Raw genomic sequence first — 18,887 nt, forward strand, 5'->3', positions numbered from 1 at the left:
ACATCCTTTCGACCCTACCATACCCTCCAGCGGTTCAGACCAGAACAGAGAAGAGGCAATTGGAGTTCCAACCGTGGCTCCTTTCGAAGAACAGGTCGATTCTCTAGATCCAACAGATTCTCCAACTTCCAAGGGGAAAAAGGAGACAAGACTGCTCGCCAAGGCAAACAGTGACGCCAACCCACCTCCGGTGGGGGGCAGACTCACTCTATTTTACCCTCAGTGGGAAGCCTCCCAGCCAGACCCTTGGGTGCTTCGGCTAATACGTCAAGGCTATCAAATCGAATTTTTCAGACCTCCGTCAGATCGGATGAGAGTTTCACCGACCTCCAAGAACAGGGACAAACAACACAGGACCTCCCAGGCCATCCTACACCTTCAACTTATCAAGGCCATAGAACCGGTCCCACCATTGGAACGCTCCTTGGGAATCTACTCAATCTTCTTTACCGTGCCCAAGAGAGACGGCGGATGGCGTGCCATACTAGACCTCAAACACCTAAACAGGCACGTTCTCAAAAAGCGCTTCAGGATGGAAACCCTGAAATCCATCGCGGAGGCCCTAAGACCGGGAGACTTCCTCACCTCTATAGATCTGACAGAAGCCTACCTTCATATCTTAATTCACCCTCAACACAGAAGATTTCTAAGGTTCCAGTATCAAGGTCATCACTACCAGTTCCGGGCGCTCCCCTTCGGTCTGTCTTCAGCCCCACGAGTCTTCTCCAAGGTGCTGGTGACAGTGGTGGCACTGCTACGAAAAGAAGGAATACGTCTACATCCATATCTGGACGACGTACTTATTTGCGCTTCATCCACCGAGCAAAGCTCACTGCACACGCAAAGGGTACTGGAATCCCTAGAAACTCACGGATTCATGATAAACTTCAAGAAGAGCCATCTAGATCCCACTCAAAGACTCCGTCACCTAGGGGTCTACATAGACACGACAATCAACGCTCTCATCTTACCAGAGGACAAGATTCTCAAAATACACTCCATGGCCAAATCTGCCTTCAAATCCCGAACCGTAAGCCTCATGACCCTGGCGAAATTACAGGGCCACCTGATTTCCTGCATACCAGCTGTGCAATGGGCTCGCCTCAAAGCAAGACCTCTCCAGCGGTTCCTCAGAGCCCATCAGAAGCATATCATCCAGAAAAGGGACAGGTACCTAATCCTATCAAAGGCGGCCAGGTCCAGTCTCATCTGGTGGACACAACCAAACAATCTTTCCAAGGGTCTTCAATACATCAGACCCACCCCTTTGCAGATGTTCACAGATGCCTCCCTCTTAGGATGGGGTGCAACTCTACTTGGACAACCGGCGCAGGGGTTGTGGAACCCCTCCGAGCAGAGGCTACATATCAACATACTGGAAACCAGAGCTATATTCAAAGCCTTGCAACATTTCCAAAGACAACTGGTGGGCAAGGACCTGATGATCAGAACAGACAATGTGAGCGCAAAAGCTTACTTGAACAAGCAAGGAGGCTCCAGGTCATCGGCTCTCCACCGGGAAGCCACAGCAGTGTTGCTATGGGCGGAAACTCATCTCTCATCACTATGTGCAGAACACATCAGGGGAACCACGAACATACAGGCGGACTGGCTCAGCAGGCAACACCTAGACGAAGCCGAGTGGTCCCTCAACCCAGAAGTCTTTCCCCTCATCACTCGCCGATTCGGCACCCCACTAGTAGACCTTTTCGCCTCCAAGACCAATCACCAGCTCCCGAGATACTTCTCCAGGTACCAACAACCAGGGGCGGAACAAATCGATGCCCTCCTCTCCCCTTGGCCACAGGGTCTTCTGTATGCCTTCCCCCCCCTCCCTCTCATCCCGAGAGTCTTAAGGAGAGTCCGGCTTCTCAAGGCCTCAGTCATCATGGTGACTCCTCATTGGCCCCGTCGTCCATGGTTCCCGTCTCTGATAGAACTGTCCAGACACAACCACTGGAGGCTCCCGGACAGACCAGACCTTCTGATACAGGGCCCGATTTGCCACCCGGACCCGAATTGGTTTCAATTAACCACATGGCTATTGAACGGAGCAGACTGTTAGACAAGGGTTACAACCCCGAGATCGTGTCCACCATTCTTGCGGCCAGACGGCCATCTACCCAACGGATTTACAACACCACATGGAAAGCCTTCGCTCGCTGGTGTAGACGGAAACACCGAAACCCCCTGAAACCACGCGCAGTCGGCATTCTAGCCTTTCTCCAGGACGGTCGCGTTCAGGGTCTGGCGCCATCCACTCTCCGCAGACAATTAGCAGCCATCGCAACTATAGTTCCAAAAGTTTCCGGATATTCTCTAAACAAACATCCCCACATTAAGTCCTTCCTGCGAGGGGTCAGCCTTGCCTCACCTCCAGTCAAACACAGATTCCCCTCATGGAGCCTCCATACCGTCCTCACGGCCCTCACTAAACCACCATTTGAACCACTCACTCAGATAGGTCTAAAGTGGCTACGCATGAAAACCCTATTCCTAACAGCGGTCACTTCGGCCCGCCGAGTATCAGAGCTGGGGGCCCTGTCAGTTAGACCAAACCTTTGCATTTTCCACAAGGACAAAGTAGTCCTTAGACCAGATCCTTCCTTTATCCCAAAACGCAACAGTCAGTTTCACAGGGAGCAAGAGCTAGTCTTGCCTTCCTTCTGTCCTAAACCTAAGACCATAACGGAAAAGGCCTGGCACTCCCTAGACCTTAGAAGAGCCCTCCATATATACATAGAACGCACGAAAGCGATCAGAAACTCTGATTCACTATTCATTAATCTCACAGCCCCTAACAAGGGCAAACCTATGTCTAGGGCATCCATCAGCAGAACCATCACACATTGCATCTCACAGGCATACAGAGAAAGCAACCTTCCCATTCCTTCAGGGGTCACAGCCCACTCAGTCAGGAGCGCGGCCACCTCCACCGCCTTCGATAGAGGAGCCCCACTGGAGGAAATATGCAAGGCCGCGACCTGGTCCTCCATTTCCACATTCGTGCGCCACTATAAGTTAAACGTATACGCCTCTGCGGACGCCGCCTTCGGCAGGCGCATCTTACATAGTATACTCCAGGACGTCTAAACCCTACCCGGGCCGGGACAGCTCTTGTATGTCCCATTCTACAGATGTCCTTCTCCCTCTGAGCGAGAACGAGCCTTGGCTACTTACCGTGAAGGCTTCTTCTGCTCAGAGGGACGAAGGACATCTGGCCCACCCAGACGTCCTATCAACTCGATTGGCAGTTAGCAGACAGTTCCTTAATGCTCTACACTACAGGGTCTCCTCCTAAACCCTGTGATAGTTGCACGTTCTTAGATAGTTGCACGTTCTTAGTTTCTGTCGTTATTCAGGTGGTTATCCTCCATCTTTAATATTTATGTTTACCTATCCAACTTGAAATGTATTTACTCGGAAAGTCTTTAAACTGAAAGGAGGGGCGTTTCCCTCAAGGGACAGGAAGTTGAGTTTTGAGTCCTGCCTCCCGGAGAACGAGGAACGGAAAACACCCATTCTACAGATGTCCTTCGTCCCTCTGAGCAGAAGAAGCCTTCACGGTAAGTAGCCAAGGCTCGTTATCGGCTAGTGATCAGTTGTAATATCAGGAGATCTCCAGCTAGCATGTGGAGGTTGGCAACCCTACCCACTGTGCATATAAAATATATATACCCAGGTAGATGTTTCTGTGCACATGGTGGAGTGCAGAGCTTTTCAAAACAATATTAAAACTTTAAAGGGGGATAAAAACCATGAAAAAGCAGGGTAGAAAGACGTTTGAGTGGCATTTCAGGCTACTACAGCAGGGGCTATAACGGGTGGAACAGGCGGTGGGATATGATGAGAGGGAAAACTGCAGTTGTGAGGGAACCAAGTGGTAAAGGTGGGAGGGAGGAAATTAAGTAGAAAAATGTGGCCGGGGAAGTGGGGACCAGTGTGTGTGTGTGGGGGGGAGGAGGGAGCTAAGCAAAGAAAACATCCTTTGCCCATGTGGGATATATACACTGTCTCCTGACTGGGAATGAAAACAGTTTTAGTCTTGCTGTTACTAAATACATCTCAAAAGCTTTGAAAATCCAAGCTAAAGCCATTTCATTAGCCTGGAATAACCAGGAAAGAGGTCTGATTACTGGCTTGGAGTCTTTATGGATTTTTATCTATTCTACTTTTAAACATGTGTATCTCTCTCTTTCCTTTTATTTTTTATAATGCTGGATCTTATGTTTGTGTGAATTTTAATCTTTCTTATACTGTCTGAAAACCAATGTGCTGTGCAGGCTTTTTGCATAAATGAATTCATGAATGAAATTAATGAAGCTAAAGGGGGGGGGAGGATGAGAAATGCAGAGACAGGATGGGGGGGGGGGAAGCAGAGGGAACAGAGTTTTCCTTTCCCAGGGAGTTATGGGTTCCCTTCTCATATAAACATATATTTGGGATTTATATCAGAGTATACCACAGTATGTATGCTTAGATCCTATATGATCACTAGTGATACATGACATGTAATATATTTTCTAATATATAATTAGTGATACAGTCTGGTGTGAGAACAAAAGTTATTAAAGTTAATACAGTAGTAGAATATTTTAATCCTAGAAGCTATGGTAATAAAAAACACAAACATTTCAAATGTATTACTAAAATGTCAATCACAGTTTGATATTACCCTTCCTTATAAGAGTGTGTGGCAAGTGTACACATTTCCTCCTTTCCCAATTTTATCCTCACCAAAAGACTGTGAGGTTATTTTGAGACATAATGATTTGCTCAGGGTTAACCACTGACTTTCATGGCTGAGTTGGGATTTGAATCTCTGTGTGTGTGTGTGTGTGTGTGTGTGTGTGTGTGTGTCTGTCTGTCTAGGAGATTTCTATGCTGCCTCAAATTGGTTTACCATCCTAATCCAGCACTCTAACCCAGTGATTCTTAATAGGAAACATATGGCCTCCAGGGAAGATCTTCAAATCTTATGGGGGATTCAGAATTGGGGAACATGGATTGTAAGGAACCCTCTTGCAATGTTTTATTTATTTATTTATTTATTATTATTATTTACTTTATTTAGATTATTTGTATCCTGTCCCTTCAGAATCTAATTCACAGTGGGTAGCCGTGTTAGTCTGTTTGTAGTAGTCAAAAAGGGCAAGAGTCCAGTAGCACCTTAAAGACTAACAAAAATATTTTCTGGTAGGGTATGAGCTTTCGTGAGCCACAGCTCACTTCTTCAGATACAGCTAGAATGACATTCTAGCTGTATCTGAAGAAGTGAGCTGTGGCTCACGAAAGCTCATACCCTACCAGAAAATATTTTTATTAGTCTTTAAGGTGCTACTGGACTCTTGCCCTTTTTGACTCCTTCAGAATCTGTTCACTGCAGCAAAATAACTGTTACAATGCAAATTTAGAACAGTATACAAATACAGTGCATTAAAAACAATTCAGTGAAATCCAACCCAGTTAATAAAACCATCCACTATAAATGTATAAACCAGCAGTCAATAGATAAAATGAGTACCATAAAACAAAAGAAAGGTAAAAGACATGACAGGCAGTAAATCTGCCCAGTAAAAGCTTCAGCAGGTTAAAAAGGCCAAGTTAAACCATTACAAAGATGGGAAAGAAATTAAAAGCCTGGATGAGTAAAAATGTCTCATCAGCCTGACATCTTAATAATAGTAGACACCAGGCAAGCTTTGAGGGGAGGGGAGTAGGTATTTCACAGATGGGATGCCACCACTGAGAAAGCCCTGCCTCTGGTCACCATCAGCCTCACTTCTGCAGCTGGGACCACAGTTGTAGATGAGGACCTTAACTGGTCAGCTAAACAATGTGAGAGAAGGCTCAGGAACCCCATTTCAAGCTGCTTCTGAGAGCCAGAAAAGGGGAATTTATTAAGTTTATTTAGTTAATTTGTATTCTACCTTTCAACTAACAGCCCATTCCTGAGATTGGGGGCCAAATGGACTTAGGAGGCAGTGTGACCCCTATGCCAGCGTCTGTGCCACTTGCCCCATGCAAACTGGCACGGACGCCAGTGTAAGGGCACTTACACCTGCCCCCCTGGACCAGGGTGGCAGCATGGCCTTCGGACACCAGTGCAGCCTCCCACCGGCGTTCTGCCAGTGCAAGTCCCCGTTCTGGTGTCCCAGGAGGCATTCCTGGGGCATTCCAAGTGTGGAGCTGCCATTAGGCAGCTTTCTAACACCTTTTAGCCCGGGAACACCCCCTTACGCTACAGTGTTGCCAGGCCACCTTTTTGGTGGCACAGCATCACTGTTTTCTATGGGGCTTTCCTCCCATTTTCTGATCTTATTTAAAAAATAGCCCTTTTTCCCCTCCCATTGTAGCTGTGAAACTTCTGTGGAGGCAACGTGGCGGCGCCTCAGCCATGCCGTTCCCAGCTGCTGTGGCTTTGAGGAATGGGCTGTTTAAGTCCCTAAAGTGATTCATAGTATAATACAATATGTATGTGCTGTCAAGTCAATACCAATTTATGGTGACCCCAGCAAGTGGCTTTCAACGTACGTAAAAAGCAGAGATGGTATGACATTGCCTTCCTTTGCAGAGTCTTGTTTTGTGGTCTCCCATCCAAGTACCGACACTGTTTAGCTTCCAAGATCTGCCAAGATCAGGCTATACTATTCCAATCCACATCCTCTACAATACAAATCAATAAATTACCAATAAAAATCAACATGAATCAGTGTCCCAGTGGTGCCTCACCCCATCACACCATTTGCTATTGCTCTAACTCAACAGCCCTCCAGAAGAGGCAGATTTTAAAACCTACTCAGAAAGACTTCAAGGAGGCAGCCATTCTCAATGCGTGAGGGAGGGAGCTTCAAAATCAGGTGGGCGAAAGGAGAAGAAGCAGAGTTGGTTTTTAAACCGTGCTTTTCTCTACCTCCAAGAAGTCTCAAAACAGCTAACAATCGCCTTCCCTTCCCCTCCCCACAACAGACACCTTGTGTGGTAGGTGGGGCTGAGTTCCAAGAGAACTGGCTAGCCCAAGGTCACCCAGCAGGCTTCATATGGAGGAGTGGGGAATCAAACCTGGTTCTCCAGTTTAGAGTCCGTCGCTCTTAACCACTACAGTATGCTGGCTATCTGAAAAAATCTTCCCCAGGATCCCCCCAGGTGAACCTCTGCTATGTCTGGTTTCTAGAGGAAGACCCGCTGGCCTGAACTCATTTCTTGGGTTGCTTGATATATGAGGAAGCAATCCTTTAGATGCTCTGGGCTTTAAGCATCTTGTATCAAGCCCACAAACAAACTGGAAGGTATAGCCTTGGTTTAAATGGCTATTCAAGCAATGCATGTAGACACATTTTGAACCAACTGAATTTTGGTCCAATTGAACTGTCTTCAAGGGCAGCCCCCACAAAGAGTATTATACTGCTCATTCTGCCCTGAGGATAAAATCCCAGATCCTACATTTCCTTTCCCACCAACCCTTTAAAATAGTGGCCACACTATTGTAGGAATCAAATCTAAAATTAGGGTGTTGTCTTGAGGCTATCATTGAATATATGCTTGTGATCTATGTATTTATCATAATATACCCATATAAAGTTGGTTGTCTTTACTATTGTTTTTGTCCTAATTTTTTACTTGGGGGAGCATTTGATGATGATGTGTTCATGTTGAGTGGTAAAGGATTAATGGTTAAGAACCACTGCTTTAACAACCACACTACACTCACTTTCTATTGTATCATTAGCAAAGTGCTTGAAACAAATGAATTCCATTAAGAACATGTGTCATATATCAGTTTGTCAGTTGGATATACAGTTTCTGTGGTTAAATCTACCTGGAAAGTAGTTTTAAAATTGAAAACAGAAAAGAATAAAGAACAATATAAAGAATCTAAAGAAGCGTGATGAGTGAAAAAATGGATGAAAGTAATAAAAAGCTAAATTGAAAATGACATGAATAAAATTTCTCTGAATATCCATAACCTAGTTTGTCATGAAAATTTGTGCAGGTTACTTGTGTAATTCAGTAGGTTACAATAGAGGTTGGTGTTGTCTTCATCAAATCCTATTTAGTGTTTGAATTGGTCTCCTTGCCATGTCATCGGACTGAGGAAATGATAGATTTGAGGCAGTGAGATCAAAGTAACCTTTCTTTTGTAAACATCTTGAAGTATCTGAAGTAACATAGGACATGATCTCTCACCATCTTTTCACATGGAGTTTGGGTGCTGACCTGCAGTGTTTTTCTCTGAGCTTCCTCTTTCATTTGTTGTCTTTCCATGTTTCCCTCATCTTTTCTCAGTGCCTTCTCAAACCATGTTTGATCCAAATTGAGAAAGCATGGAGAAACAAGGGGGGAACACAGAAAGACAACAAATGGAAAATGAGGAAGCTTAGAGAAAAATGGCTGCGGTTCAGTGCTCAAACTGTGGGGGGCATTTTTCACGGTAGATTTTGCTTCTGTTTTGCCACGGACTAAAAAAACACACGATTTAAATGTTTTTTTCATGGCCGCGATTTATCCCTGTCAATCTCGATGTAGTTTTGGTTTTTCATGGGAACAAAGCACGCTGTATTTGACAACGGTTTGCTTTCCCTTTTGCAGGAGGCCTCCCCTTCCAACAGGCTCATTGTTTATGCCTGCCTCCAGCTCTGCCCCAACTCAGCCCAGCAGATTACCTCGTGCGGTTCACCAGCCCCAGCGCAAAAAACAAGCACCAGTCCCTCTGGTCTCCTCCATTTTTCTTCCACCCTTGCTCTGTTCTGCTTTTGGTACAGTCAGATTCCAAATTGGGGGGGAGGCAAGGCAGCGCTTTCCTCAAAGCTTCCCTCTATTTTCTACAGGTGTGGAACCCATTGCCCTTTAATGATAGACAGGATTGGGGGGGGGGGCAGGAATTGCATCCATGTGCCCAGAGAAGTGTTTAGCTGAAAGTGGGAATGGTAGGGGGGGGAGAGGAAAGAAGGCCCCTGGCTTGCGCGCCAGCCATGATCCGGCCACAGTGCATCGAGAGAGAGGAGGGAGATAAGAGCAGGCTGGCCGCACCTCTTCAGAAGAGTGATGGGAAGGAGTTTTGCCTTGGGTTTTCCGCTCTCAGGATGCACATTTTTCCCATCCGATTTCTCAAAAATACTCCCTCCCCGCTGGGGTAGAGGGGCCAACAGCCCCATCCCTTGAACATCCCCCCACGAGTCCAGCTGCCCTAGACCGAGCTGCCACCACCGCCACCACCCCCAGCGCGCGAGGAGCACATGGCGTGGCCCCGCCGGTCTCCCCCTGGAGCCGTCCGTTCGACGTCCCCCTGGGCTTGGAGGTGTGGGCCCAGCTCCAAGGCCCATCCCGGGCAATGGGTGGGGAAGGCGTTCCGCCTGCCCGCCCACCAGCCTCCGGGACGGAGGCAGAGAAGTGCCAGGACTCCAGGCAGGCAGGCAGGCAGCAAAAACGGTATTCTTGTCCGAGCGCGAAACTCCCCCAGCCAATCACCGTTCTTGGGGAGGAGAAAGGAGACATCACAGGGAGGGACAACGGAACCGCAGCAAACATTTTTTCATGGGCATTCGAGCGACAAAACGCGCTTCTACTGGAAAGTACAGCTCAGAAGTGGTTTGGTTTGCCGCTGACATAACGCGGCTTTTATACCTCTATCAGGGAAAAGCCGGATCTGCAGTGAATAACCAAAATTCAGCGTCGAAACAGCAGCAAATCTCTGTGAAAAATTCCCCTGGGAAACTGCTGTAGGGAAAGACCCACAATATGTTCTGATATTCCATGCCTTGTAAGTGCCGATTTGCCATTTGATTTCTGAGTTGCTGTGTTCATAAGCAAGCATAATTCCATATATTTTGAATAGCTATAAAGAAACCTTGTATGTGACTTGAAGGCAAAACAGTAAAAATAAAATAAAGAAGCCAGATGAAAATAGTCATTCCTTTTAAATTCAGCCATTCTGTGTCCTTGACAAGCTCTTGTTGAATGTTAAGAAACATTTTTTGTTTGTTTTTATTTCTAAAGTTCTGACATCTGGTACATCTGAAGACTATACAGTCTTCAGTTTAAGCACATGCCTGGCTAATAAGCAACTCTTCTTCAAATTCCCACCAACGTTTTGTGGTTTGTTCCTATTGTCACTGTTTCTCTACTCAGTGGGAAAGAATTGGTGCCATTTTGTGTGTCCAAACAATATTGCCAAAGTTTTTTTAAAAAAAATTGAGCTGAGTTCTATTGTACAGTTGTTAAATATACCTGCTGCACATACTTCCAAATTATTTTCTGCAACAAACCTAGAGAATTGCATTTACTGGCAGCTACAGATTCTTTCACATTGTACTACTGGCGTGCAGGTGCATTGCTGGTAGGTGGTAGCTCCCTTACTGCCTAAATGCTGTGTCATGGATTGGGTCCTATTAATATTAACTGCTTGGTCCAATAATTATCTTAATGCTGTTTTACTGCTCCCATGTGCTTCAGATGTGCTACTTTGCTAGAGAGTAACCATTCCTAGAAACCTTTGTTGAAGTGCCTTGCTTTTCCCGACACTTGGTGTATCACCTGTGGTATCTATTTAAGCTACATTCTATTTAAGCTACATCAGATTAGAACCCCAGGAAGGGGGTGTTAATGTATATATTTCATTCAGTAATTTTGTATTTTCCTTTTTTTTCAGTTTTGTGTTTCTCATTCAATACCTATATAGAATTGTCTTCATCCTCTTGTCTTGTTCAGTCTGATATTTACCCCCTCAGGATGTTATCTTTATAACATGCAACACCATCAAGATTTTGTTGGACTATCCATCTGATTGACCGAAATCCACTACTGGCAAACAGTACTGTAAATGCTACTGCTCATGTTACTTTACTGGTGATTTCCTACTACAGTAGGCAATAGCAAATATTCTTTTAGAATTGCTTTGTTTATATCTCTTGAGTTCAGACTACTGATGAACAAATATTTCATTTCTTAAATTTTAACTTGATTGCAAATTGTGAGCAGTATCTGTGATCATTCCCAGAATGCTTGCTTTTTATGTAGTATTTTAGATTCGATTGAAAATATTCTGCACATGTATGTTTTTGCGTTGCTTTAGGAACTCTATGGGCCAGGGGAAGGCACTAATCCAGAATTAAGCCACATGGCCCAATTTACCTACATAAAAGAAACTAGGGAATTTAAAAAATGTGCTTTGTGTATGATGCATTTTCTGTAGCATTTGCTGGTTCTGCCCATTTTGCCCATAAGAATACATGGGAGGGAGTGGAAGAAGACAATTGATTATCAGGTGCCCTAACTAAATTGCAAACACTGGTCCTGTAATTTGTGTACAGGTGGTTTGTGAATAGGCGTAGATGTGATGCTGTCTATATAGCATGCGTCATGCTACCCTGTCCCATGATTCTGAACATGAGTCAACATTGTTTGCCAACTGGCTGCCTGCTGTGATGATAAATACCACCAGCTATATAGAAGAAACAGGCAGCACATCATCTCAAAATTTGTTTTGTTTTAAATAGTGCATGCTGCCCCTGAGGCATACGTGACTTTGCTAGCAATCCAGCACATTTTGGGCTGGTTGGCTCTTGCAGCTTAAATTTGCTTATCTTTGTCAAAAATAGGCATATAAAGTTGCTGTAACATTAGTGATGCCAGCCCTGCAGTTGCCAAGCTCATGTGATTTGCAGCTATTTCAGTCAGCATAAGGCTATCTTTGCTGTAAGAGTTTATTTCTACTTTTTAGGGTTGCCAAACTCCAGGTGCGCCCTGGAGCTGTCCCAGATTTACAGCTGGCCTCTGGATTACAGGGATCTGTTTTGCTGAAGAAAATGGCTGTTTTGGAGGGTGGACTCCATGGCATTATACCCTGCTAAGGTCCCTCCCCAAACTTCACTCTCTCCAGGCTGCACCTGGAGTTGGCAAACCTAATTTGCATTTAAGAAAATGAGTGAATTCACCACATTTCCAGCATTTTTTGTCTTCTACTGAATGGGAGTCCCTGCTATGGCTATGTCACATTGCCAGTAGGCCTCGTCCCTTCTTGAATCCCCCTGTGGTAATTCTTCTGGGACTTTTATTAGTTCCAGGGTTTCCTTTTCTCAGGAGCTGAGTTTTGTTTCAGTGTGCTTTATGCTTTAAGGTCATTTATTTTTCTTGCTGCTCTCAGTGGCTTTGAAGTCACTGTCAGCAGATAGGGTTGCCAGCTTAGGGTTGGGAAAAACCTGGATATTCTGGGGTGGTTCCTAGGAGGGCAGGATTTGAGGTGAGGAGGAACTTCAATGGGTATAATGCCTTGGTGTCCACCTTCCAAAGTGGCCATTTTCTCTTTCGCCTGGAGATCAGTTGTAATCCCAGAAGATCACCAGCCATCACCTGGAGATTGGCAACCCTAACATGGCTAATTGTTTGTGAAATTAGGATTCAGCATGAGATGCTACAACAAGAAGGGGGAGTTGTTCAAAATTAACCCCAACTCATACCCCCATACACACACCACTTGCATGAGTAAACTTTGAAAGGGGAAAATGGGCACAAAAAAGTAAGAAATACTTTCTCATTGCTGCAGCCCCCCTTTGGCATAGTATTCAGTAAAGTTCCTCAGCAGCAGCTTTACATAGGGCAGAGGAAATTACAGGGAGGAATAAAAGGCAGGGGAATATCAGCTTCTGCAAATTCCTTCCATTCATAGGTGCTTGGATTCAACCCATTAAATGTATGCTTTATTGTGTGTAACCCTTTCCTAGGTAGTCATAGCAATTCAGAATCCATCCTTTTACGTATGAAATTAGAGTTATTTTATTTTTTGAAATGTGCAGTTATTCTGAATATTATTTTGGTACCCGTTGTTCCATTCCAGAGAGATAGTTTTGCAGCCCTGTACAGTTGATTTGAAGTATCACTATCCAGGATCTTGGCTCCTCATTGTAAACCATGAACTCATAAGACCCAAACACAGAGGAAAAAAATGAGTGCAGTTTATCAGGTCCAGAGGCCCTCAGACTGGTTTACAATCCCATTACAGTATATGGTTTATTTATGTAATTGCAGAAAGAAAATAGACATTTTTCTTTCACTAAGAGCTGGCGTGAGATGGGATTGTGTGGGGAGTGGTTTGTTACAAATGTATACATGGGCCATGTTGAATCCAGATTGTTTGTGAATGTTAAATAGAGCCAGGCCCAGTACAGGTCTTTGAAATTCTTCTACTATGAAAACTAGTATGACAGTTCAAGAATTACATGATCAATTCTTCCATAACAACTCCTTAATTTTCCTTCTACATACATGGAAGCTTGAAAAGCAGTTTGCAATGAGTAGGGTTGCCAACCTCCAGGTACTAGCTGGAGATCTCCTGCTATTACAACTGATCTCCAACCAATAGAGATCAGTGAGTAGGGTTGCCAACCTCCAGGTACTAGCTGGAGATCTGCTATTACAACTGATCTCCAGCCAATAGAGATCAGTTTACCTGGAGAAAATGGCCTTTTGGCAATTAGACTCTATGGCATTGACTCCCCTCCTTAAACCCTCTCCTCTCCTCCCTAAACCCTATCCACCCCAAAAATTTCCAGGTTTTTCCCAACCCAACCTATCAATGGAATATATGGAGGACAACAAAAAAGAAGCTGAAACTACTAGAGGGTGATCAAAAGCCCTTCGATGTAGCTAAACACAATTGCTAGGTTGTGGAATATGGGGAACCAGGTCACAGATCTAAAACATCTTTGAACAAAGGTGAGCGAAACTCTCATCAGGACAATCTCTTTGTGAAAAAATGATAGTACTTGCATTAAAATTAAAATGTACTGAAATCAGTGGAGAAATGTTACCATTTCCCTGGACACTTTGGGTTCACTACACAGAAACAGAAGAAAATAACATAATGGCACAAGGATCTAGAAAACTATGATTTGTGAATAAATCTGATTGCATTTCTCAGTGTTTGAATTAGTAGCTTGATTCTCTATGCTATAAAAAGTAACTCCTTGTAACTCACTCCTAGCACTTGAGCTTAGTATTCAGCAAATGTTTAGTTTGTGTACTGTCTTAATGTTTAATATACCAGCAATTAGGATTGTGCTTGCATTCCTGTAATTTTTAGTTCTTAACTTCCTAATTTATCCTCAAAATAACTTTGTTCCTGGGGGTGGGGCTGACATTAGTCAACTCCCTGAGCCCCTTTGCCCCAGGAACACCCACATCTGCCAACAGGAACTTACACCAGCAAAAATGGTGGCGCAGCCATGGGGGTTGGGGAAGCGTCCCTGTCAGGTTGCTGGCTGCAGTACAGCAAGCTGCTCAGGAGACAGCTTGGCTGCATCATGGCTGTGCTGTCCCCAGATGCGGTGAAACCCTCCCCTCTCGATTGCACTGCCCAGGTGCAAGAGCAACATTTATGTTTCCATGCAAGGTGGTGGTGTTTGATTTTTTGTTGACCATGTATACCATGATGGAGAATTATAATGGATGAGAGACTTATAGGCTGTTACTGCACTAGGTATTCCCAGCGATGTATCAAGAGTTTGGAAATGTTATAAAAAACATCGCTTTAAAAGGGTTTTTGGATGCCACGGCTAAAAAATGGTTGGAAGACGTCTTCACAGCTAAAGAGGCCAAACAAAGTGTGAACAGTATTTTTTATAACAGTTTCAAACTCTTAATACATTGGTGGGAATACATAGAAAGTGCGAACAGTATTTGTTATAACATTTTCAAACTCTTAATTCATCGCTGGGAATACAAAATGCGGTAACACCCAACGACTGTAATATCTGATTCATGAAAGCTACTTTTCACAGCCAAGCTTGCCCTTGCTAATTGTAGTAAACATGGTCTTTTTAAGCATGCCATTGAGGCAAGTCTGTCAAGAGACAGGCTTATCACCTTCTTTTTTTGCTGACTCGGTGAATTGTCCTTAAGAAGAAAGGAGATCAAATGATTTCCAAACCAGTGTCTCACCATCTCAGTGTGATTGCTAAAGATCACTTGTAATTAAGAGAATACGATAGCTTTTGTTCTAAAGATAGGAATTGAAATCAAAAGGACAGTGCACTTTCAAGCTATTTACTATGGAATAATCTCTCAGTAGGAAGTTTTATTCCAACAAGAATGGCTTCCAGATTAGCTGAAAAACCAATTGCTTTGTACAAGGTCACCCAGAGGCCTTGTATGGCATTGTGCAGCTGAATCTAAATAATCTTGTAGCCCATCTGGTGCTACAAAAACAACTTCCCAAGCATTAGAGAGTAAGTAGATGTGTTCAAGGACCACTTCCCCAGCTTTTCATAGTAGTGGTTACCTGTGGAGTAAGGGGTAGGATTTGTTCCATAATGCTTAATTATCTAAAGAAGCATGGGCGTATACACGTTGAAAGATCTTGCAGGAAACAAGGAAGAAATCCCTGATGAAGAAGATTACTTATAATTATTAACTGGGATTATACTAGGCATCTGACTCTTGCTTATATAATGCAAATCCATCTCATTTTGATTCTTTTGTAACATTGCCTGTGGTTGCAAAGATGTAGGTCCGTAAAGTTTAAACAAATGATAAAACATGCTTTATATGAGACCATAAAGTCTTTTTAACACATTGCCTTTCTTGGAGCTTTTGGGCATGGGGATGGGGTAGTGGTGGGGCTTCCTTTAAGCAAGATAATATAACATTTATGCTTAAAGTTGTTCTTTAAATATTTTGCAGAAAGGACTCAGTGCACAATAAAGATCCATATTAAGATCTTTGAATTAAAACTTGGCATATACATTAAGCAAAAAAATGTAAACCAAATATTTTTACTATGTGATTGAGTGTGCTTATCAAAGTGTTTATGAAAAACTCCTTACTTTTTTACAGCTTAGAATCTGGTTTCTTTGCATTTGAATGGCACTGTATTATTTTCCCCATGTACAGTCTTTCAAGATGACAGTTTACTATTATAAAACAAAATAGAGATTCATTAAGGTTAACATTTTCTCATTTTAGATTCTCTTTGAGTTCAATGGGACTTACTCCCTAGTAATTGTATTTAGGATTACATCTTAAATTCTTAAAATGTTCTAGTTGAACAAAAGGGAAGTGGAATGAAGAAAGGAATTTGTAGTACTTAGCCTCCCTCACTGTATAGCTTTACTATACCTTATGCTGCGGCTTATGAAATAGATTGCCATACAAGGATAACAACTCAGTTCTTCTATTCATATGTGGAGAGATGATTGCAGTGAGGCACCCTTAGAAGTTAAATACACCTCTCCTGTCCCTCAACAAGTTGCTTTGCACAAAGGAGTACTATTATCTTACCAAGTGTAAAGGAAGGATCTGTCTTTACATGTATGGTGAATAAGACTGGGGGTTCACCGGGCCTAGCTGTTGTCAACTGGGTGCTCTATGAAACAGCAGTTTTCAGAAAATGAGTAGGGAATGCAGAGGGTCAATTCCATCTCACTTATAGGGTTGCCAACCTCCAGATGGTGGCTGGAGATCTCCTAGGATCTACCTTTTATATACCTCCCATATTCAACTATATTATTTTCTTCATTTATACCCCACCTTTCTCCACAGTGGGGACCAAAGCAGCTTACATTATTCTCTCCTCTTCCTCTTTCTCCTGAGAACAACCCTGTGATGTAGATAGGGTTGCCAGGCCCCCCTGGCCACTGGTAGAGGGTGGGGGAGTAGGGTTGCCTGATGGGGGTGGGTGCGGGGGTGTAGGGTTGTCTGGAGATTACATGATTCCCAGGTTCCACCAGGAGACTGGCTTCCCTAGAGGTAGGTTAGGCTGAAAGTATGTTACTGGCCCCAAATCACCCAGTGAGTTTCCACAGCAAGAGGGGAATTTCAACCAGGTAGGTTTGCCAGGTCCCTCTTTGCAAGCGGCAGGAGATTTTGGGGGGGGGCGGAGCCTGAAGAGGGCGGGGTTTGGGGAGGGGAGGGACTTCAATGCCATAGAGTTCAATTGCCAAAGCGGCCATTTTTCTCCAGGTGAACTGGTCTCTATCGGCTGGAGATCAGTTGAATTAGCAGGAGATCTCCTGCTACTACCTGGCAGTTGGCAACCCTAGAACCAGGGTTCTCCCAGACCCTACTCTGAAACTCTAACCACTACATCACACTGGTTTGTACTGGGCAGCTGTTGTTGAACAGTTGCAAGCAGCCAGGCTTGGTGAGTCATGCAGTCGGGTGATATCAAGTCACCCAGTGAGTTCTCCCTCAGAAGCCAAAACAAGCCCTCTTCCCCTGCCTTTTACTCACAGAAAATGAAGCATGGGATGCTTTTGTTGCCTAGCAACAGACACTAATGTAATACATTTTTTAAAGCTACCAGCGCTCCTATATTAACATTTTGTTAATATTTTAGTGTTTTATTGCTAAATAGCACCAGAAAAAAAAAAGCTGCAGCTACCTAGTGGAGCCTTCCCGCCCCTTGGCTGCTGCTGCATTGGTTCTCCTTCTCCTCCTGCTGCCTCCCAGACCCTTGCCTCCTCATGTTGCTCCTCTCCCTGGCTTGTGCTGCTCACCGTTGTTGGGTCTCATCTCACTCTGAGAGAGGAGGCAGGCAGGAAAGGAAAGGAAAATCAAAAACTAGCGACACTTGCTTGAATCTGAAAAGCCGCCAGGAAAAGTTTCAGCAGTGAGTGTTAAGATCTGGGAATGGATATTGGGGTCGGGGGGCAAAGAGAAAAAGACGAAGGTTGCCCCCTCCTGAAATAAAACATGTCTACGATTTTCCTTTCTTTGTGCATCTCTGTTTTGTTTTTGCCTTTTAAAAAAATTCTCTCCCAAAGTCTTCTTTCCATGGCTATTGTGTTTTAAAAATCAAATGCAAAAATCACACGTGGGGCTGACTGGAGCTGGTGATGTATTTTTAAAAAATTTACAGCCAAATATATAGTAGTCTTTTTTTGGGGGGGGGCGGGGAGACTCTGGTGTTCCGCATTTTTGCTGGTGATTTCTTCATTTTAGAAATTTACTCCTGGAAATTCTTTTGGGCTATAAGTCCCCATGCACAGGGTTTTGATAATTCGGATAAGAAAACTGCATTAGAAAGCAGCAAGCCTAGTGCAAATTTCCCCTGCATAAATGGCCACAGACTCAGAGAGTATGGCCCTGTTGATTCTCCTAGCTATCTCATCAGCTGTGACACTATCAACTCTTGTATTCTTTTAGAACAGGTGGGTGATCTGGGAGTTGGAGTTCCACTTCTATCCTGCCAGGAAGATTCAGTTGTTGGTCATCTGGGTAGGAGCTCCCTTATGGGGCCTCCAGGAATCTGTGCTGTAGCCCATGCTTTTATGAAGCTGCTGAGGTTGTTTGACTAGAACTGTAGAGCGAGTTGTCATTAATATGCAGTTGACAGTCAGCTCTGTTTCTCCTCTTCATCTGAACCAGGTGAAATGGTTTCATTCCTGAGCTTTTGTTTGAAGTAAGTGATAGAGTAGATGGGTATATTTAAGGTACCAGTGATTACACTTAAAACCCTCTATGGCTTTGGCCAGAGATATTTCAAGGAACACCTTTCCCATATATTTCTCACCACTCACTATATTCTGCTGGGAACTATTTGCTCGTGATTCAGTCTCACTTCAGGAGGTTGTCTACCACTAAGTAGATGTCTCATAGCAATAAAATAGTTGCCCAGTGGAATTCATTTGACTCATCATTTCTCTAACTTTAAAGACTCATTTGTTTACTTGAACTTTTATGTAAAATATATGTTGCCTGTTGATTATAGACTACTGGATGTAGATTTGTTTTACTTTTCATTTAAATTTTTTAAATTATTTTCTTTATTATGTTATAGTACTGTAACTCACTTTGAGAACACATAGTGAGTTAACATTTTTAAAATAAACAACAAGCATGTCTGGCCATTTCATAGCAAAGAAAGGAACTTCCTCACTTCATTTTATTGTGGC

The sequence above is a fragment of the Euleptes europaea genome, chromosome 8 (genome assembly GCF_029931775.1).
Source record: "Euleptes europaea isolate rEulEur1 chromosome 8, rEulEur1.hap1, whole genome shotgun sequence".
Lineage (NCBI taxonomy): Eukaryota > Metazoa > Chordata > Lepidosauria > Squamata > Sphaerodactylidae > Euleptes > Euleptes europaea.